The sequence below is a fragment of the Pseudophryne corroboree genome, chromosome 3 (assembly GCF_028390025.1).
Source record: "Pseudophryne corroboree isolate aPseCor3 chromosome 3, aPseCor3.hap2, whole genome shotgun sequence".
NCBI lineage: Eukaryota > Metazoa > Chordata > Amphibia > Anura > Myobatrachidae > Pseudophryne > Pseudophryne corroboree.
Window position 1 is genome coordinate 546909410 of NC_086446.1, and position 22440 is coordinate 546931849.

At 33.3% G+C, this 22440-nt stretch overlaps 14 non-coding genes across 14 annotated transcripts; all 14 read left to right on the forward strand.

Moving 5' to 3' along the window:
- Positions 1-491: 491 nt before the first annotated feature.
- TRNAL-AAG (transfer RNA leucine (anticodon AAG)) lies at positions 492-573 on the forward strand. The gene has a single exon. It is a non-coding gene; the product is annotated as a tRNA-Leu (tRNA).
- A 262-nt stretch (positions 574-835) lies between these two features.
- TRNAL-UAG (transfer RNA leucine (anticodon UAG)) lies at positions 836-917 on the forward strand. Its single transcript has one exon. It is a non-coding gene; the product is annotated as a tRNA-Leu (tRNA).
- A 2026-nt stretch (positions 918-2943) lies between these two features.
- Positions 2944-3025, forward strand: TRNAL-UAG (transfer RNA leucine (anticodon UAG)). Its single transcript has one exon. It is a non-coding gene; the product is annotated as a tRNA-Leu (tRNA).
- A 2033-nt stretch (positions 3026-5058) lies between these two features.
- On the forward strand, positions 5059-5140 carry TRNAL-UAG (transfer RNA leucine (anticodon UAG)). The gene has a single exon. It is a non-coding gene; the product is annotated as a tRNA-Leu (tRNA).
- A 2039-nt stretch (positions 5141-7179) lies between these two features.
- On the forward strand, positions 7180-7261 carry TRNAL-UAG (transfer RNA leucine (anticodon UAG)). The gene has a single exon. It is a non-coding gene; the product is annotated as a tRNA-Leu (tRNA).
- Positions 7262-9304: 2043 nt separating this feature from the next.
- Positions 9305-9386, forward strand: TRNAL-UAG (transfer RNA leucine (anticodon UAG)). Its single transcript has one exon. It is a non-coding gene; the product is annotated as a tRNA-Leu (tRNA).
- A 2045-nt stretch (positions 9387-11431) lies between these two features.
- TRNAL-UAG (transfer RNA leucine (anticodon UAG)) lies at positions 11432-11513 on the forward strand. The gene has a single exon. It is a non-coding gene; the product is annotated as a tRNA-Leu (tRNA).
- A 3629-nt stretch (positions 11514-15142) lies between these two features.
- TRNAL-UAG (transfer RNA leucine (anticodon UAG)) lies at positions 15143-15224 on the forward strand. The gene has a single exon. It is a non-coding gene; the product is annotated as a tRNA-Leu (tRNA).
- A 1697-nt stretch (positions 15225-16921) lies between these two features.
- Positions 16922-17003, forward strand: TRNAF-AAA (transfer RNA phenylalanine (anticodon AAA)). The gene has a single exon. It is a non-coding gene; the product is annotated as a tRNA-Phe (tRNA).
- A 987-nt stretch (positions 17004-17990) lies between these two features.
- On the forward strand, positions 17991-18072 carry TRNAL-AAG (transfer RNA leucine (anticodon AAG)). Its single transcript has one exon. It is a non-coding gene; the product is annotated as a tRNA-Leu (tRNA).
- Positions 18073-18334: 262 nt separating this feature from the next.
- Positions 18335-18416, forward strand: TRNAL-UAG (transfer RNA leucine (anticodon UAG)). Its single transcript has one exon. It is a non-coding gene; the product is annotated as a tRNA-Leu (tRNA).
- A 1705-nt stretch (positions 18417-20121) lies between these two features.
- On the forward strand, positions 20122-20203 carry TRNAL-AAG (transfer RNA leucine (anticodon AAG)). The gene has a single exon. It is a non-coding gene; the product is annotated as a tRNA-Leu (tRNA).
- A 987-nt stretch (positions 20204-21190) lies between these two features.
- TRNAL-AAG (transfer RNA leucine (anticodon AAG)) lies at positions 21191-21272 on the forward strand. The gene has a single exon. It is a non-coding gene; the product is annotated as a tRNA-Leu (tRNA).
- Positions 21273-21534: 262 nt separating this feature from the next.
- On the forward strand, positions 21535-21616 carry TRNAL-UAG (transfer RNA leucine (anticodon UAG)). Its single transcript has one exon. It is a non-coding gene; the product is annotated as a tRNA-Leu (tRNA).
- The last annotated feature ends 824 nt before the right edge of the window (positions 21617-22440 follow it).

Genomic DNA, 22440 nt, shown 5'->3' on the forward strand with positions numbered 1-22440 from the left:
GATTAAAGTTCCAGATTCTTTGGAGGAATTGGTTCAAAACCTACTGCCGCCATAATTATTTTCCCTGAGAAAAAATAAGTAATTAATGTCAAAGTGTTTTTTCTCTACTAAACAGCAAATGAATAATAAAAATATCCTTTCTCATTGATATTTTATGTCAATTTATGTACTTTTTTAACCTTCCAAAACGTTTTGTACATAATTTAAACACTTTTTGCATTACACTTCTTTTTAAATATTGATTTAAAAAAATGTTTTTACTGTAACCTGAGCTATATGACCCAGATCTGTGAGCTAAGAGTGTCCATGTGGTACCATGGCCGAGCGGTCTAAGGCCACTAAGTTGCTAAAGTTAAATATTGGAAGGTTGAAAAGTTCATCATCTGTCCTAGATTTTAAAACAGTTTATCACAATTTCAAGAGTCTTCTCAAACTTTAAAAATAATATGTAAAATAATAAACTATGACCTTTGGAGCCAAAATAGATATGTGGTAGCATGGCCGAGCGGTCTAAGGCGCTGGATTAAGGCTCCAGTCTCTTTGGAGGCGTGGGTTCAAATCTCACTGCTGCCATAGTTCTATTCAAGAGAAAATGACATTTATTGATGTCAAACTGTTTTACTCTACTAAACAGCAAATCAATAATAAAAAATCCTTACTCATTAATATTGTCTACTAATTTTGTACCTTTTTTATGCTTCCTTAACTTTTTGTATTTTAAATACTTGTAACATGACACTTCTTTTCAAGTATTGATTTAAAACTACACATTTTTTTCCTGTAATCTCAACTGTATGATCCAGAACTGTGAGCTTTCAGTCAGACAGGTCCATGTGGTAGCATGGCCGAGCGGTCTAAGGTGCTGGTTTTAGGCTCCAGTCTCTCTGGAGGCGTGTGTTCAAATCACACTGCTGCCATAATGCTTTTACTATGAAAACATCAGTCAGTGATGACAAAATGTTTTTCTCCACTAATAAGAAAAACAATAATAATAAAGACTTTTCTCCTCAATAGCTGATTGATATGATCCAGATGCATGAGCTAAAAATCAGCAGTGTCTAAGGCGCTGGATTAAGGTTCCAGTTTCTTGGGAGGCTTTGGATCAAAACCTACTGCCGCCATAATTATTTTTCCTAAGAAAAAATAAGTCATTGATGTCAAAGTGTTTTTCTTTACTAAACAGCAAATGAATAATAAAAAAAATCCTTTCTCATTAATATTTTATGTCAATTTATGTACTTTTTTAACCTTCCAAAACATTTTGTACATAACTTAAACACTTTTGGTATGACACTTCCTTTTAAGTATTTATTTAAAACAAAAAAAAATGTTTGTACTGCAATCTGTGCTATATGGCCCAGATCTGTGAGCTAATAGTGTTCATTTGGTACCATGGCCGAGCGGTCTAAGGCAACTAAGCTGCTAAAATAAAATATTGGTAGGTTAAAAAGTTCATCATCTGCCCTAGATTTTAAAACAGTTTATCATAATTTCAAGTCTTCTCAAAATGTAAAAATAATATGTAAAATTATAAACTATGAGCTATGGAGTCAAGGTAGAAATGTGGCTGAGCGGTCTAAGATGCTGCATTAAGGCTCCAGTCTGTTTGGAGGCATGGGTTCAAATTCCACTGCTGTCATAATTATTTTCAAGATAAAACGACTGTCATTGATGTCAAAATGTTTTTCTCCACTAAACAGCAAGTCAATAATAAAAAATCCTTTCTAATTAAATATTGTCTGCTAATTTTGTACTTTTTTTAAATGTTTGTATTTTAAACACTTTTAACATGACACTTCTTTTCAAGTATTGATTTATAACTACACAATTTTTTCTTGTAATCTTAACTATATGATCCAGAACTCTGAGCTTTGAGTCAAAAGTATCCATGGGGTAGCAAGGGCGAGCGGTCTAAGGCACTGGATTTAGGTTCCAGTCTCTCTGGAGGCGTGGGTCCGAATCCCACTGCTTCCATAATGATTTTACTATGAAAATGTCAGTCAGTGATGGCAATGTGTTTTTCTCCACTAATAAGAAAATCAATAATAATAAAGTCCTTTCTCCTCAACATCTGATCAATATGATCCAGATGCATTAGCTAAAAATCAGCAGTGTCTAAGGTGCTGGATTAATGTTCCAGATTCTTTGGAGGAATTGGTTCAAAACCTACTGCCGCCATAATTATTTTCCCTGAGAAAAAATAAGTAATTGATGTCAAAGTGTTTTTCTCTACTAAACAGCAAATGAATAATAAAAATATCCTTTCTCATTGATATTTTATGTCAATTTATGTACTTTTTTAACCTTCCAAAACGTTTTGTACATAATTTAAACACTTTTTGCATTACACTTCTTTTTAAATATTGATTAAAAAAAATGTTTTTACTGTAACCTGAGCTATATGACCCAGATCTGTGAGCTAAGAGTGTCCATGTGGTACCATGGCCGAGCGGTCTAAGACCACTAAGTTGCTAAAGTAAAATATTGGAAGGTTGAAAAGTTCATCATCTGTCCTAGATTTTAAAACAGTTTATCACAATTTCAAGAGTCTTCTCAAACTTTAAAAATAATATGTAAAATAATAAACTATGACCTTTGGAGCCAAAATAGATATGTGGTAGCATGGCCGAGCGGTCTAATGCGCTGGATTAAGGCTCCAGTCTCAATCCCACTGCTGCCATAATTATTTTCAAGAGAAAATGACATTTATTGATGTCAAACTGTTTTACTCTACTAAACAGCAAATCAATAATAAAAAATCCTTACTCATTAATATTGTCTACTAATTTTGTACCTTTTTTTATGCTTCCTTAACTTTTTGTATTTTAAATACTTGTAACATGACACTTATTTTCAAGTATTGATTTAAAACAACACATTTTTTTCCTATATTCTCAACTGTATGATCCAGAACTGTGAGCATTCAGTCAGTTAGATCCATGTGGTAGCATGGCCGAGTGGTCTAAGGCACTGGATTTAGGCTCCAGTCTCTCTGGAGGTGTGGGTTCAAATCCCACTGCTGCCATAATAATTTTACTATGAAAACATGACAAAATGTTTTTCTCCACTAATAAGAAAAACAATAATAATAAAGACTTTTCTCCTCAATAGCTGATTGATATGATCCAGATGCATGAGCTAAAAATCAGCAGTGTCTAAGGCGCTGGATTAAGGTTCCAGTTTCTTTGGAGGCTTTGGATTAAAACCTACTGCCGCCATAATTATTTTTCCTAAGAAAAAATAAGTCATTGATGTCAAAGTGTTTTTCTTTACTAAACAGCAAATGAATAATAAAAAAATCCTTTCTCATTAATATTTTATGTCAATTGATGTACTCTTTTAACCTTCCAAAACATTTTGTACATAACTTAAACACTTTTGGTATGACACTTCTTTTTAAGTATTTATTTAAAACAAAAAAAAATATTTGTACTGTTATCTGTGCTATATGGCCCAGATCTGTGAGCTAAGAGTGTTCATTTGGTACCAGGGCCTAGCGGTCTAAGGCCACTAAGCTGCTAAAATAAAATATTGATAGGTTAAAAAGTTCATCATCTGCCCTAGATTTTAAAACAGTTTATCATAATGTCAAGAGTCTTCTCAAAATGTAAAAATAATATGTAAAATTATAAACTATGAGCTATGGAGTCAAGGTAGAAATGTGGCTGAGCGGTCTAAGATGCTGCATTAAGGCTCCTGTCTGTTTGGAGGCATGGGTTCAAATTCCACTGCTGTCATAATTATTTTCAAGAAAAAACGACTGTCATTGATGTCAAAGTGTTTTTCTCCACTAAACAGCAAGTCAATAATAAAAAATCCTTTCTAATTAATATTATCTTCTAATTTTGTACCTTTTTTAAATTTTTGTATTTTAAACACTTTTAACATGACACTTCTTTTCAAGTATTGATTTATAACTACACAATTTTTTCTTGTAATCTTAACTATATGATCCAGAACTCTGAGCTTTGAGTCAAAAGTATCCATGGGGTAGCAAGGGCGAGCGGTCTAAGGCACTGGATTTAGGTTCCAGTCTCTCTGGAGGCGTGGGTCTGAATCCCACTGCTTCCATAATGATTTTACTATGAAAATGTCAGTCAGTGATGGCAATGTGTTTTTCTCCACTAATAAGAAAATCAATAATAATAAAGTCCTTTCTCCTCAAGATCTGATCAATATGATCCAGATGCATTAGCTAAAAATCAGCAGTGTCTAAGGTGCTGGATTAAAGTTCCAGATTCTTTGGAGGAATTGGTTCAAAACCTACTGCCGCCATAATTATTTTCCCTGAGAAAAAATAAGTAATTGATGTCAAAGTGTTTTTTCTCTACTAAACAGCAAATGAATAATAAAAATATCATTTCTCATTGATATTTTATGTCAATTTATGTACTTTTTTAACCTTCCAAAACGTTTTGTACATAATTTAAACACTTTTTGCATTACACTTCTTTTTAAATATTGATTTAAAAAAATGTTTTTACTGTAACCTGAGCTATATGACCCAGATCTGTGAGCTAAGAGTGTCCATGTGGTACCATGGTCAAGCGGTCTAAGGCCACTAAGTTGCTAAAGTAAAATATTGGAAGGTTGAAAAGTTCATCATCTGTCCTAGATTTTAAAACAGTTTATCACAATTTCAAGAGTCTTCTCAAACTTTAAAAATAATATGTAAAATAATAAACTATGACCTTTGGAGCCAAAATAGATATGTGGTAGCATGGCCGAGCAGTCTAAATCGCTGGATTAAGGCTCTAGTCTCTTTGGAGGCGTGTGTTCAAATCCCTCTGCTGCCATAATTATTTTCAAGAGAAAATGACATTTATTGATGTCAAACTGTTTTACTCTACTAAACAGCAAATCATTAATAAAAAATCCTTACTCATTAATATTGTCTACTAATTTTGTACCTTTTTTATGCTTCCTTAACTTTTTGTATTTTAAATACTTGTAACATGACACTTCTTTTCAAGTATTGATTTAAAACAACACATTTTTTTCCTGTAATCTCAACTGTATGTCCCAGAACTGTGAGCATTCAGTCAGACAGGTCCATGTGGTAGCATGTCCGAGCGGTCTAAGGCGCTGGATTTAGGCTCCAGTCTTTCTGGAGGCGTGGGTTCAAATCCCACTGCCGCCATAACGATTTTACTATGAAAACATCAGTCAGTGATGACAAAATGTTTTTCTCCACTATTAAGAAAAACAATAATAATAAAGACTTTTCTCCTCAATAGCTGATTGATATGATCCAGATGCATGAGCTAAAAATCAGCAGTGTCTAAGGCGCTGGATTAAGGTTCCAGTTTCTTGGGAGGCTTTGGATCAAAATCTACTGCCGCCATAATTATTTTTCCTAAGAAAAAATAAGTCATTGATGTCAAAGTGTTTTTCTTTACTAAACAGCAAATGAATAATAAAAAAATCCTTTCTTATTAATATTTTATGTCAATTGATGTACTCTTTTAACCTTCCAAAACATTTTGTACATAACTTAAACACTTTTGGTATGACACTTCTTTTTAAGTATTTATTTAAAAAAAAATGTTTGTACTGTTATCTGTGCTATATGGCCCAGATCTGTGAGCTAAGAGTGTTCATTTGGTACCAGGGCCTAGCGGTCTAAGGCCACTAAGCTGCTAAAATAAAATATTGGTAGGTTAAAAAGTTCATCATCTGCCCTAGATTTTAAAACAGTTTATCATAATGTCAAGAGTCTTCTCAAAATGTAAAAATAATATGTAAAATTATAAACTATGAGCTATGGAGTCAAGGTAGATATGTGGCTGAGCGGTCTAAGATGCTGCATTAAGGCTCCAGTCTGTTTGGAGGCATGGGTTCAAATTCCACTGCTGTCATAATTATTTTCAAGATAAAACGACTGTCATTGATGTCAAAGTGTTTTTCTCCACTAAACAGCAAGTCAATAATAAAAAATCCTTTCTAATTAATATTATCTTCTAATTTTGTACCTTTTTTAAATTTTTGTATTTTAAACACTTTTAACATGACACTTCTTTTCAAGTATTGATTTATAACTACACAATTTTTTCTTGTAATCTTAACTATATGATCCAGAACTCTGAGCTTTGAGTCAAAAGTATCCATGGGGTAGCAAGGGCGAGCGGTCTAAGGCACTGGATTTAGGTTCCAGTCTCTCTGGAGGCGTGGGTCTGAATCCCACTGCTTCCATAATGATTTTACTATGAAAATGTCAGTCAGTGATGGCAATGTGTTTTTCTCCACTAATAAGAAAATCAATAATAATAAAGTCCTTTCTCCTCAACATCTGATCAATATGATCCAGATGCATTAGCTAAAAATCAGCAGTGTCTAAGGTGCTGGATTAAAGTTCCAGATTCTTTGGAGGAATTGGTTCAAAACCTACTGCCGCCATAATTATTTTCCCTGAGAAAAAATAAGTAATTGATGTCAAAGTGTTTTTTCTCTACTAAACAGCAAATGAATAATAAAAATATCCTTTCTCATTGATATTTTATGTCAATTTATGTACTTTTTTAACCTTCCAAAACGTTTTGTACATAATTTAAACACTTTTTGCAATACACTTCTTTTTAAATATTGATTTAAAAAAATGTTTTTACTGTAACCTGAGCTATATGACCCAGATCTGTGAGCTAAGAGTGTCCATGTCGTACTATGGCCAAGCGGTCTAAGGCCACTAAGTTGCTAAAGTAAAATATTGGAAGGTTGAAAAGTTCATCATCTGTCCTAGATTTTAAAACAGTTTATCACAATTTCAAGAGTCTTCTCAAACTTTAAAAATAATATGTAAAATAATAAACTATGACCTTTGGAGCCAAAATAGATATGTGGTAGCATGGCCGAGCAGTCTAAATCGCTGGATTAAGGCTCTAGTCTCTTTGGAGGCGTGTGTTCAAATCCCTCTGCTGCCATAATTATTTTCAAGAGAAAATGACATTTATTGATGTCAAACTGTTTTACTCTACTAAACAGCAAATCATTAATAAAAAATCCTTACTCATTAATATTGTCTACTAATTTTGTACCTTTTTTATGCTTCCTTAACTTTTTGTATTTTAAATACTTGTAACATGACACTTCTTTTCAAGTATTGATTTAAAACAACACATTTTTTTCCTGTAATCTCAACTGTATGTCCCAGAACTGTGAGCATTCAGTCAGACAGGTCCATGTGGTAGCATGTCCGAGCGGTCTAAGGCGCTGGATTTAGGCTCCAGTCTTTCTGGAGGCGTGGGTTCAAATCCCACTGCTGCCATAACGATTTTACTATGAAAACATCAGTCAGTGATGACAAAATGTTTTTCTCCACTATTAAGAAAAACAACAATAATAATAAAGACTTTTCTCCTCAATAGCTGATTGATATGATCCAGATGCATGAGCTAAAAATCAGCAGTGTCTAAGGCGCTGGATTAAGGTTCCAGTTTCTTGGGAGGCTTTGGATCAAAATCTACTGCCGCCATAATTATTTTTCCTAAGAAAAAATAAGTCATTGATGTCAAAGTGTTTTTCTTTACTAAACAGCAAATGAATAATAAAAAAATCCTTTCTTATTAATATTTTATGTCAATTGATGTACTCTTTTAACCTTCCAAAACATTTTGTACATAACTTAAACACTTTTGGTATGACACTTCTTTTTAAGTATTTATTTAAAAAAAAATGTTTGTACTGTTATCTGTGCTATATGGCCCAGATCTGTGAGCTAAGAGTGTTCATTTGGTACCAGGGCCTAGCGGTCTAAGGCCACTAAGCTGCTAAAATCAAATATTGGTAGGTTAAAAAGTTCATCATCTGCCCTAGATTTTAAAACAGTTTATCATAATGTCAAGAGTCTTCTCAAAATGTAAAAATAATATGTAAAATTATAAACTATGAGCTATGGAGTCAAGGTAGATATGTGGCTGAGCGGTCTAAGATGCTGCATTAAGGCTCCAGTCTGTTTGGAGGCATGGGTTCAAATTCCACTGCTGTCATAATTATTTTCAAGATAAAACGACTGTCATTGATGTCAAAGTGTTTTTCTCCACTAAACAGCAAGTCAATAATAAAAAATCCTTTCTAATTAATATTATCTTCTAATTTTGTACCTTTTTTAAATTTTTGTATTTTAAACACTTTTAACATGACACTTCTTTTCAAGTATTGATTTATAACTACACAATTTTTTCTTGTAATCTTAACTATATGATCCAGAACTCTGAGCTTTGAGTCAAAAGTATCCATGGGGTAGCAAGGGCGAGCGGTCTAAGGCACTGGATTTAGGTTCCAGTCTCTCTGGAGGCGTGGGTCTGAATCCCACTGCTTCCATAATGATTTTACTATGAAAATGTCAGTCAGTGATGGCAATGTGTTTTTCTCCACTAATAAGAAAATCAATAATAATAAAGTCCTTTCTCCTCAACATCTGATCAATATGATCCAGATGCATTAGCTAAAAATCAGCAGTGTCTAAGGTGCTGGATTAAAGTTCCAGATTCTTTGGAGGAATTGGTTCAAAACCTACTGCCGCCATAATTATTTTCCCTGAGAAAAAATAAGTAATTGATGTCAAAGTGTTTTTTCTCTACTAAACAGCAAATGAATAATAAAAATATCCTTTCTCATTGATATTTTATGTCAATTTATGTACTTTTTTAACCTTCCAAAACGTTTTGTACATAATTTAAACACTTTTTGCAATACACTTCTTTTTAAATATTGATTTAAAAAAATGTTTTTACTGTAACCTGAGCTATATGACCCAGATCTGTGAGCTAAGAGTGTCCATGTCGTACTATGGCCAAGCGGTCTAAGGCCACTAAGTTGCTAAAGTAAAATATTGGAAGGTTGAAAAGTTCATCATCTGTCCTAGATTTTAAAACAGTTTATCACAATTTCAAGAGTCTTCTCAAACTTTAAAAATAATATGTAAAATAATAAACTATGACCTTTGGAGCCAAAATAGATATGTGGTAGCATGGCCGAGCAGTCTAAATCGCTGGATTAAGGCTCTAGTCTCTTTGGAGGCGTGTGTTCAAATCCCTCTGCTGCCATAATTATTTTCAAGAGAAAATGACATTTATTGATGTCAAACTGTTTTACTCTACTAAACAGCAAATCATTAATAAAAAATCCTTACTCATTAATATTGTCTACTAATTTTGTACCTTTTTTATGCTTCCTTAACTTTTTGTATTTTAAATACTTGTAACATGACACTTCTTTTCAAGTATTGATTTAAAACAACACATTTTTTTTCCTGTAATCTCAACTGTATGTCCCAGAACTGTGAGCATTCAGTCAGACAGGTCCACGTGGTAGCATGTCCGAGCGGTCTAAGGCGCTGGATTTAGGCTCCAGTCTTTCTGGAGGCGTGGGTTCAAATCCCACTGCTGCCATAACAATTTTACTATGAAAACATCAGTCAGTGATGACAAAATGTTTTTCTCCACTATTAAGAAAAACAATAATAATAAAGACTTTTCTCCTCAATAGCTGATTGATATGATCCAGATGCATGAGCTAAAAATCAGCAGTGTCTAAGGCGCTGGATTAAGGTTCCAGTTTCTTGGGAGGCTTTGGATCAAAATCTACTGCCGCCATAATTATTTTTCCTAAGAAAAAATAAGTCATTGATGTCAAAGTGTTTTTCTTTACTAAACAGCAAATGAATAATAAAAAAATCCTTTCTCATTAATATTTTATGTCAATTGATGTACTCTTTTAACCTTCCAAAACATTTTGTACATAACTTAAACACTTTTGGTATGACACTTCTTTTTAAGTATTTATTTAAAACAAAAAAAAATATTTGTACTGTTATCTGTGCTATATGGCCCAGATTTGTGAGCTAAGAGTGTTCATTTGGTACCAGGGCCTAGTGGTCTAAGGCCACTAAGCTGCTAAAATAAAATATTGGTAGGTTAAAAAGTTCATCATCTGCCCTAGATTTTAAAACAGTTTATCATAATGTCAAGAGTCTTCTCAAAATGTAAAAATAATATGTAAAATTATAAACTATGAGCTATGGAGTCAAGGTAGAAATGTGGCTGAGCGGTCTAAGATGCTGCATTAAGGCTCCAGTCTGTTTGGAGGCATGGGTTCAAATTCCACTGCTGTCATAATTATTTTCAAGATAAAACGACTGTCATTGATGTCAAAGTGTTTTTCTCCACTAAACAGCAAGTCAATAATAAAAAATCCTTTCTAATTAATATTATCTTCTAATTTTGTACCTTTTTTAAATTTTTGTATTTTAAACACTTTTAACATGACACTTCTTTTCAAGTATTGATTTATAACTACACATTTTTTTCTTGTAATCTTAACTATATGATCCAGAACTCTGAGCTTTGAGTCAAAAGTATCCATGGGGTAGCAAGGGCGAGCGGTCTAAGGCACTGGATTTAGGCTCCAGTCTCTCTGGAGGCGTGGGTCTGAATCCCACTGCTTCCATAATGATTTTACTATGAAAATTGCAGTCAGTGATGGCAATGTGTTTTTCTCCACTAATAAGAAAATCAATAATAATAAAGTCCTTTCTCCTCAACATCTGATCAATATGATCCAGATGCATTAGCTAAAAATCAGCAGTGTCTAAGGTGCTGGATTAAAGTTCCAGATTCTTTGGAGGAATTGGTTCAAAACCTACTGCCACCATAATTATTTTCCCTGAGAAAAAATAAGTAATTGATGTCAAAGTGTTTTTTCTCTACTAAACAGCAAATGAATAATAAAAATATCCTTTCTCATTGATATTTTATGTCAATTTATGTACTTTTTTAACCTTCCAAAACGTTTTGTACATAATTTAAACACTTTTTGCATTACACTTCTTTTTAAATATTGATTTAAAAAAATGTTTTTACTGTAACCTGAGCTATATGACCCAGATCTGTGAGCTAAGAGTGTCCATGTGGTACCATGGCCAAGCGGTCTAAGGCCACTAAGTTGCTAAAGTAAAATATTGGAAGGTTGAAAAGTTCATCATCTGTCCTAGATTTTAAAACAGTTTATCACAATTTCAAGAGTCTTCTCAAACTTTAAAAATAATATGTAAAATAATAAACTATGACCTTTGGAGCCAAAATAGATATGTGGTAGCATGGCCGAGCAGTCTAAATCGCTGGATTAAGGCTCTAGTCTCTTTGGAGGCGTGGGTTCAAATCCCTCTGCTGCCATAATTATTTTCAAGAGAAAATGACATTTATTGATGTCAAACTGTTTTACTCTACTAAACAGCAAATCATTAATAAAAAATCCTTACTCATTAATATTGTCTACTAATTTTGTACCTTTTTTATGCTTCCTTAACTTTTTGTATTTTAAATACTTGTAACATGACACTTCTTTTCAAGTATTGATTTTAAATAACACATTTTTTTTCCTGTAATCTCAACTGTATGTCCCAGAACTGTGAGCATTCAGTCAGACAGGTCCATGTGGTAGCATGGCCGAGCGGTCTAAGGCGCTGGATTTAGGCTCCAGTCTTTCTGGAGGCGTGGGTTCAAATCCCACTGCTGCCATAACGATTTTACTATGAAAACATCAGTCAGTGATGACAAAATGTTTTTCTCCACTATTAAGAAAAACAATAATAATAAAGACTTTTCTCCTCAATAGCTGATTGATATGATCCAGATGCATGAGCTAAAAATCAGCAGTGTCTAAGGCGCTGGATTAAGGTTCCAGTTTCTTGGGAGGCTTTGGATCAAAACCTACTGCCGCCATAATTATTTTTCCTAAGAAAAAATAAGTCATTGATGTCAAAGTGTTTTTCTTTACTAAACAGCAAATGAATAATAAAAAAATCCTTTCTCATTAATATTTTATGTCAATTGATGTACTCTTTTAACCTTCCAAAACATTTTGTACATAACTTAAACACTTTTGGTATGACACTTCTTTTTAAGTATTTATTTAAAACAAAAAAAAATATTTGTACTGTTATCTGTGCTATATGGCCCAGATCTGTGAGCTAAGAGTGTTCATTTGGTACCAGGGCCGAGCGGTCTAAGGCCACTAAGCTGCTAAAATAAAATATTGGTAGGTTAAAAAGTTCATCATCTGCCCTAGATTTTAAAACAGTTTATCATAATGTCAAGAGTCTTCTCAAAATGTAAAAATAATATGTAAAATTATAAACTATGAGCTATGGAGTCAAGGTAGAAATGTGGCTGAGCGGTCTAAGATGCTGCATTAAGGCTCCAGTCTGTTTGGAGGCATGGGTTCAAATTCCACTGCTGTCATAATTATTTTCAAGATAAAACGACTGTCATTGATGTCAAAGTGTTTTTCTCCACTAAACAGCAAGTCAATAATAAAAAATCCTTTCTAATTAATATTGTCTGCTAATTTTGTACCTTTTTTAAAGTTTTGTATTTTAAACACTTTTAACATGACACTTCTTTTCAAGTATTGATTTATAACTACACATTTTTTTCTTGTAATCTTAACTATATGATCCAGAACTCTGAGCTTTGAGTCAAAAGTATCCATGGGGTAGCAAGGGCAAGCGGTCTAAGGCACTGGATTTAGGTTCCAGTCTCTCTGGAGGCGTGGGTCTGAATCCCACTGCTTCCATAATGATTTTACTATGAAAATGTCAGTCAGTGATGGCAATGTGTTTTTCTCCACTAATAAGAAAATCAATAATAATAAAGTCCTTTCTCCTCAAGATCTGATCAATATGATCCAGATGCATTAGCTAAAAATCAGCAGTGTCTAAGGTGATGGATTAAAGTTCCAGATTCTTTGGAGGAATTGGTTCAAAACCTACTGCCGCCATAATTATTTTCCCTGAGAAAAAATAAGTAATTGATGTCAAAGTGTTTTTTCTCTACTAAACAGCAAATGAATAATAAAAATATCCTTTCTCATTGATATTTTATGTCAATTTATGTACTTTTTTAACCTTCCAAAACGTTTTGTACATAATTTAAACACTTTTTGCATTACACTTCTTTTTAAATATTGATTTAAAAAAATGTTTTTACTGTAACCTGAGCTATATGACCCAGATCTGTGAGCTAAGAGTGTCCATGTGGTACCATGGCCAAGTGGTCTAAGGCCACTAAGTTGCTAAAGTAAAATATTGGAAGGTTGAAAATTTCTTTATCTGTCCTAGATTTTAAAACAGTTTATCACAATTTCAAGAGTCTTCTCAAACTTTAAAAATAATATGTAAAATAATAAACTATGACCTTTGGAGCCAAAATAGATATGTGGTAGCATGGCCGAGCAGTCTAGATCGCTGGATTAAGGCTCTAGTCTCTTTGGAGGCGTGGGTTCAAATCCCTTTGCTGCCATAATTATTTTCAAGAGAAAATGACATTTATTGATGTCAAACTGTTTTACTCTACTAAACAGCAAATCATTAATAAAAAATCCTTACTCATTAATATTGTCTACTAATTTTGTACCTTTTTTATGCTTCCTTAACTTTTTGTATTTTAAATACTTGTAACATGACACTTCTTTTCAAGTATTGATTTAAAACAACACATTTTTTTCCTGTAATCTCAACTGTATGATCCAGAACTGTGAGCATTCAGTCAGACAGGTCCATGTGGTAGCATGGCCGAGCAGTCTAAGATGCTGGATTTAGGCTCCAGTCTCTCTAGAGGTGTGGGTTCAAATCCCACTGCTGCCATAATGATTTTACTATGAAAACATCAGTCAGTGATGACAAAATGTTTTTCTCCACTAATAAGAAAAACAATAATAATAAAGACTTTTCTCCTCAATAGCTGATCCAGATGCATGAGCTAAAAATCAGCAGTTTCTAAGGCGCTGGATTAAGGTTCCAGTTTCTTTGGAGGCTTTGGATCAAAACCTACTGCTGCCATAATTATTTTCCCTGAGAAAAAATAAGTAATTGATGTCAAAGTGTTTTTTCTCTACTAAACAGCAAATGAATAATAAAAATATCCTTTCTCATTGATATTTTATGTCAATTTATGTACTTTTTTAACCTTCCAAAACGTTTTGTACATAATTTAAACACTTTTTGCATTACACTTCTTTTTAAATATTAATTTAAAAAAATGTTTTTACTGTAACCTGAGCTATATGACCCAGATCTGTGAGCTAAGAGTGTCCATGTGGTACCATGGCCGAGCGGTCTAAGGCCACTAAGTTGCTAAAGTAAAATATTGGAAGGTTGAAATGTTCATCATCTGTCCTAGATTTTAAAACAGTTTATCACAATTTCAAGAGTCTTCTCAAACTTTAAAAATAATATGTAAAATAATAAACTATGACCTTTGGAGCCAAAATAGATATGTGGTAGCATGGCCGAGCAGTCTAGATCGCTGGATTAAGGCTCTTGTCTCTTTGGAGGCGTGGGATCAAATCCCTCTGCTGCCATAATTATTTTCAAGAGAAAATGACATTTATTGATGTCAAACTGTTTTACTCTACTAAACAGCAAATCAATAATAAGAAATCCTTACTAATTAATATTGTCTACTAATTTTGTACCTTTTTTATGCTTCCTTAACTTTTTGTATTTTAAATTCTTGTAACATGACACTTCTTTTCAAGTATTGATTTAAAACAACACATTTTTTTACTGTAATCTCAACTGTATGATCCAGAACTGTGAGCATTCAATCAGACAGGTACATGTGGTAGCATGGCCGAGCGGTCTAAGGCCACTAAGTTGCTAAAGTAAAATATTGGAAGGTTGAAAAGTTCATCATCTGTCCTAGATTTTAAAACAGTTTATCACAATTTCAAAAGTCTTCTCAAACTTTAAAAATAATATGTAAAATAATAAACTATGACCTTTGGAGCCAAAATAGATATGTGGTAGCATGGCCGAGCAGTCTAGATCGCTGGATTAAGGCTCTTGTCTCTTTGGAGGCGTGGGTTCAAATCCCTCTGCTGCCATAATTATTTTCAAGAGAAAATGACATTTATTGATGTCAAACTGTTTTACTCTACTAAACAGCAAATCAATAATAAGAAATCCTTACTAATTAATATTGTCTACTAATTTTGTACCTTTTTTATGCTTCCTTAACTTTTTGTATTTTAAATTCTTGTAACATGACACTTCTTTTCAAGTATTGATTTAAAACAACACATTTTTTTACTGTAATCTCAACTGTATGATCCAGAACTGTGAGCATTCAATCAGACAGGTACATGTGGTAGCATGGCCGAGCGGTCTAAGGCGCTGGATTTAGGCTCCAGTCTCTCTGGAGGTGTGGGTTCAAATCCCACTGCTGCCATAATGACTTTACTATGAAAACATCAGTCAGTGATGACAGAATGTTTTTCTCCACTAATAAGAAAAACAATAATAATAAAGACTTTTCTCCTCAATAGCTGATTGATATGATCCAGATGCATGAGCTAAAAATCAGCAGTGTCTAATGCACTGGATTAAGGTTCCAGTTTCTTGGGAGGCTTTGGATCAAAACCTACTGCCGCCATAATTATTTTTCCTAAGAAAAAATAAGTCATTGATGTCAAAGTGTTTTTCTTTACTAAACAGCAAATGAATAATAAAAAAATCCTTTCTCATTAATATTTTATGTCAATTGATGTACTTTTTTAACCTTCCAAAACATTTTGTACATAACTTAAACACTTTTGGTATGACACTTCTTTTTAAGTATTTATTTAAAACAAAAAAAATGTTTGTACTGTAATCTGTGCTATATGGCCCAGATCTGTGAGCTAAGAGTGTTCATTTGGTACCATGGCCGAGCGGTCTAAGGCCACTAAGCTGCTAAAATAAAATATTGGTAGGTTAAAAAGTTCATCATCTGCCCTAGATTTTAAAACAGTTTATCATAATTTCAAGAGTCTTCTCAAAATGTAAAAATAATATGTAAAATTATAAACTATGAGCTATGGAGTCAAGGTAGAAATGTGGCTGAGCGGTCTAAGATGCTCCATTAAGGCTCCAGTCTGTTTGGAGGCATGGGTTCAAATTCCACTGCTGTCATAATTATTTTCAAGATAAAACGACTGTCATTGATGTCAAAGTGTTTTTCTCCACTAAACAGCAAGTCAATAATAAAAAATCCTTTCTAATTAATATTGTCTGCTAATTTTGCACCTTTTTAAATTTTTGTATTTTAAACACTTTTAACATGACACTTCTTTTCAAGTATTGATTTATAACTACACAATTTTTCTTGTAATCTTAACTATATGATCCAGAACTCTGAGCTTTGAGTCAAAAGTATCCATGGGGTAGCAAGGGCGAGCGGTCTAAGGCACTGGATTTAGGTTCCAGTCTCTCTGGAGGCGTGGGTCTGAATCCCACTGCTTCCATAATGATTTTACTATGAAAATGTCAGTCAGTGATGGCAATGTGTTTTTCTCCACTAATAAGAAAATCAATAATAATAAAGTCCTTTCTCCTCAACATCTGATCAATATGATCCAGATGCATTAGCTAAAAATCAGCAGTGTCTAAGGTGATGGATTAAAGTTCCAGATTCTTTGGAGGAATTGGTTCAAAACCTACTGCCGCCATAATTATTTTCCCTGAGAAAAAATAAGTAATTGATGTCAAAGTGTTTTTTCTCTACTAAACAGCAAATGAATAATAAAAATATCCTTTCTCATTGATATTTTAAGTCAATTTATGTACTTTTTTAACCTTCCAAAACGTTTTGTACATAATTTAAACACTTTTTGCATTACACTTCTTTTTAAATATTGATTTAAAAAAATGTTTTTACTGTAACCTGAGCTATATGACCCAGATCTGTGAGCTAAGAGTGTCCATGTGGTACCATGGCCGAGCGGTCTAAGGCCACTAAGTTGCTAAAGAAAAATATTGGAAGGTTGAAAAGTTCATCATCTGTCCTAGATTTTAAAACAGTTTATCACAATTTCAAGAGTCTTCTCAAACTGTAAAAATAATATGTAAAATAATAAACTATGACCTTTGGAGCCAAAATGGATATGTGGTAGCATGGCCGAGTGGTCTAAGGCGCTGGATTAAAGCTCCAGTCTCTTTGGAGGCGTGGGTTCAAATCTCACTGCTGCCATAATTATTTTCAAGAGAAAATGACATTTATTGATGTCAAACTGTTATACTCTACTAAACAGCAAATCAATAATAAAAAATCTTTACTCATTAATATTGTCTACTAATTTTGTACCTTTTTTATGCTTCCTTAACTTTTTGTATTTTAAATACTTGTAACATGACACTTCTTTTCAAGTATTGATTTAAAACAACACATTTTTTTCCTGTAATCTCAACTGTATGATCCAGAACTGTGAGCTTTCAGTCAGACAGGTCCATGGGGTAGCAAGGGCGAGCGGTCTAAGGCACTGGATTTAGGTTCCAGTCTCTCTGGAGGCTTGGGTCTGAATCCCACTGCTTCCATAATGATTTTACTATGAAAATGTCAGTCAGTGATGGCAATGTGTTTTTCTCCACTAATAAGAAAATCAATAATAATAAAGTCCTTTCTCCTCAACATCTGATCAATATGATCCAGATGCATTAGCTAAAAATCAGCAGTGTCTAAGGTGCTGGATTAAAGTTCCAGATTCTTTGGAGGAATTGGTTTGAAACCTACTGCCGCCATAATTATTTTCCCTGAGAAAAAATAAGTAATTGATGTCAAAGTGTTTTTTCTCTACTAAACAGCAAATGAATAATAAAAATATCCTTTCTCATTGATATTTTATGTCAATTTATGTACTTTTTTAACCTTCCAAAACGTTTTGTACATAATTTAAACACTTTTTGCATTACACTTCTTTTTAAATATTGATTTAAAAAAATGTTTTTACTGTAACCTGAGCTATATGACCCAGATCTGTGAGCTAAGAGTGTCCATGTGGTACCATGGCTGAGCGGTCTAAGGCCACTAAGTTGCTAAAGTAAAATATTGGAAGGTTGAAAAGTTCATCATCTGTCCTAGATTTTAAAACAGTTTATCACAATTTCAAAAGTCTTCTCAAACTTTAAAAATAATATGTAAAATAATAAACTATGACCTTTGGAGCCAAAATAGATATGTGGTAGCATGGCTGAGCGGTCTAAGGCGCTGGATTAAGGCTCCAGTCTCTTTGGAGGCGTGAGTTCAAATCCCACTGCTGCCATAATTATTTTCAAGAGAAAATGACATTTTTTGATGTCAAACTGTTTTACTCTACTAAACAGCAAATCAATAATAAAAAATCTTTACTCATTAATATTGTCTACTAATTTTGTACCTTTTTTATGCTTCCTTAACTTTTTGTATTTTAAATACTTGTAACATGACACTTCTTTTCAAGTATTGATTTAAAACAACACATTTTTTTCCTGTAATCTCAACTGTATGATCCAGAACTGTGAGCATTCAGTCAGTCAGGACCGTGTGGTAGCATGGCCGAGCGGTCTAAAGTGCTGGATTTAGGCTTCAGTCTCTCTGGAGGCGTGGGTTCAAATCCCACTGCTGCCATAATGATTTTACTATGAAAACATCAGTCAGTGATGACAAAAATTTTTTTTCCACTAATAAGAAAAACAATAATAATAAAGACTTTTCTCCTCAATAGCTGATTGATATGATCCAGATGCATGAGCTAAAAATCAGCAGTGTCTAAGGCGCTGGATTAAGGTTCCAGTTTCTTTGGAGTCTTTGGAGGCTTTGGATCAAAACCTACTGCCGCCATAATTATTTTTCCTAAGAAAAATAAATCATTGATGTCAAAGTGTTTTTCTTTACTAAACAGCAAATGAATAATAAAAAAATCCTTTCTCATTAATATTTTATGTCAATTGATGTACTTTTTTAACCTTCCAAAACATTTTGTACATAACTTAAACACTTTTGGTATGACACTTCTTTTTAAGTATTTATTTAAAACAAAAAAAATGTTTGTACTGTAATCTGTGCTATATGGCCCAGATCTGTGAGCTGAGAGTGTTTATTTGGTACCATGGCCGAGCGGTCTAAGGCCACTAAGCTGCTAAAATAAAATATTGGTAGGTTAAAAAGTTCATCATCTGCCCTAGATTTTAAAACAGTTTATCATAATTTCAAGTCTTCTCAAAATGTAAAAATAATATGTAAAATTATAAACTATGAGCTATGGAGTCAAGGTAGATATGTGGTTGAGCGGTCTAAGATGCTCCATTAAGGCTCCAGTCTGTTTGGAGGCATGGGTTCAAATTCCACTGCTGTCATAATTATTTTCAAGATAAAACGACTGTCATTGATGTCAAAGTGTTTTTCTCCACTAAACAGCAAGTCAATAATAAAAAATCCTTTCTAATTAATATTGTCTGCTAATTTTGTACCTTTTTTAAATGTTAGTATTTTAAACACTTTTAACATGACACTACTTTTCAAGTATTGATTTATAACTACACATTTTTTTCTTGTAATCTTAACTATATGATCCAGAACTCTGAGCTTTGAGTCAAAAGTATCCATGGGGTAGCAAGGGCGAGCGGTCTAAGGCACTGGATTTAGGTTCCAGTCTCTCTGGAGGCGTGGGTCTGAATCCCACTGCTTCCATAATGATTTTACTATGAAAATGTCAGTCAGTGATGGCAATGTGTTTTTCTCCACTAATAAGAAAATCAATAATAATAAAGTCCTTTCTCCTCAACATCTGATCAATATGATCCAGATGCATTAGCTAAAAATCAGCAGTGTCTAAGGTGATGGATTAAAGTTCCAGATTCTTTGGAGGAATTGGTTCAAAACCTACTGCCGCCATAATTATTTTCCCTGAGAAAAAATAAGTAATTGATGTCAAAGTGTTTTTTCTCTACTAAACAGCAAATGAATAATAAAAATATCCTTTCTCATTGATATTTTTTGTCAATTTATGTACTTTTTTAACCTTCCAAAACGTTTTGTACATAATTTAAACACTTTTTGCATTACACTTCTTTTTAAATATTGATTTAAAAAAATGTTTTTACTGTAACCTGAGCTATATGACTCAGATATGTGAGCTAAGAGTGTCCATGTGGTACCATGGCCGAGCGGTCTAAGGCCACTAAGTTGCTAAAGTAAAATATTGGAAGGTTGAAAAGTTCATCATCTGTCCTAGATTTTAAAACAGTTTATCACAATTTCAAGAGTCTTCTCAAACTTTAAAAATAATATGTAAAATAATAAACTATGACCTTTGGAGCCAAAATAGATATGTGGTAGCATGGCCGAGCGGTCTAAGGCGCTGGATTAAGGCTCCAGTCTCTTTGGAGGCGTGGGTTCAAATCCCACTGCTGCCATAATTATTTTCAAGAGAAAATGACATTTATTGATGTCAAACTGTTATACTCTACTAAACAGCAAATCAATAATAAAAAATCCTTACTCATTAATATTGTCTACTAATTTTGTACCTTTTTTATGCTTCCTTAACTTTTTGTATTTTAAATACTTGTAACATGACACTTCTTTTCAAGTATTGATTTAAAACAACACATTTTTTTCCTGTAATCTCAACTGTATGATCCAGAACTGTGAGCTTTCAGTCAGACAGGTCCATGGGGTAGCAAGGGCGAGCGGTCTAAGGCACTGGATTTAGGTTCCAGTCTCTCTGGAGGCGTGGGTCTGAATCCCACTGCTTCCATAATGATTTTACTATGAAAATGTCAGTCAGTGATGGCAATGTGTTTTTCTCCACTAATAAGAAAATCAATAATAATAAAGTCCTTTCTCCTCAACATCTGATCAATATGATCCAGATGCATTAGCTAAAAATCAGCAGTGTCTAAGGTGCTGGATTAAAGTTCCAGATTCTTTGGAGGAATTGGTTCAAAACCTACTGCCGCCATAATTATTTTCCCTGAGAAAAAATAAGTAATTGATGTCAAAGTGTTTTTTCTCTGCTAAACAGCAAATGAATAATAAAAATATCCTTTCTCATTGATATTTTATGTCAATTTATGTACTTTTTTAACCTTCCAAAACGTTTTGTACATAATTTAAACACTTTTTGCATTACACTTCTTTTTAAATATTAATTTAAAAAAATGTTTTTACTGTAACCTGAGCTATATGACCCAGATCTGTGAGCTAAGAGTGTCCATGTGGTACCATGGCCGAGCGGTCTAAGGCCACTAAGTTGCTAAAGTAAAATATTGGAAGGTTGAAATGTTCATCATCTGTCCTAGATTTTAAAACAGTTTATCACAATTTCAAGAGTCTTCTCAAACTTTAAAAATAATATGTAAAATAATAAACTATGACCTTTGGAGCCAAAATAGATATGTGGTAGCATGGCCGAGTGGTCTAAGGTGCTGGATTAAGGCTCCAGTCTCTTTGGAGGCGTGGGTTCAAATCCCACTACTGCCATAATTATTTTCAAGAGAAAATGACATTTATTGATGTCAAACTGTTTTACTCTACTAAACAGCAAATCAATAATAAAAAATCCTTACTCATTAATATTGTCTACTAATTTTGTACCTTTTTTATGCTTCCTTAACTTTTTGTATTTTAAATACTTGTAACATGACACTTCTTTTCAAGTATTGATTTAAAACAACACATTTTTTTCCTGTAATCTCAACTGTATGATCCAGAACTGTGAGCATTCAGTCAGACAGGTTCATGTGGTAGCATGGCCGAGCGGTCTAAGGTGCTGGATTTAGGCTCCAGTCTCTCTGGAGGCGTGGGTTCAAATCCCACTGCTGCCATAATGATTTTACTATGAAAACATCAGTCAGTGATGACAAAATGTTTTTCTCCACTAATAAGAAAAACAATAATAATAAAGACTTTTCTCCTCAATAGCTGATTGATATGATCCAGATGCATGAGCTAAAAATCAGCAGTGTCTAAGGCGCTGGATTAAGGTTCCAGTTTCTTTGGAGGCTTTGGATCAAAACCTACTGCCGCCATAATTATTTTTCCTAAGAAAAAATAAGTCATTGATGTCAAAGTGTTTTTCTTTACTAAACAGCAAATGAATAATAAAAAAATCCTTTCTCATTAATATTTTATGTCAATTTATGTACTTTTTTAACCTTCCAAAACATTTTGTACATAACTTAAACACTTTTGGTATGACACTTCTTTTTAAGTATTTATTTAAAAAAAAATGTTTGTACTGTAATCTGTGCTATATGGCCCAGATCTGTGGGCTAAGAGTGTTCATTTGGTACCATGGCCGAGCGGTCTAAGGCCACTAAGCTGCTAAAATAAAATATTGGTAGGTTAAAAAGTTCATCATCTGCCCTAGATTTTAAAACAGTTTATCATAATTTCAAGAGTCTTCTCAAAATGTAAAAATAATATGTAAAATTATAAACTATGAGCTATGGAGTCAAGGTAGAAATGTGGCTGAGCGGTCTAAGATGCTCCATTAAGGCTCCAGTCTGTTTGGAGGCATGGGTTCAAATTCCACTGCTGTCATAATTATTTTCAAGATAAAACGACTGTCATTGATGTCAAAGTGTTTTTCTCCACTAAAAAGCAAGTCAATAATAAAAAATCCCTTCTAATTAATATTGTCTGCTAA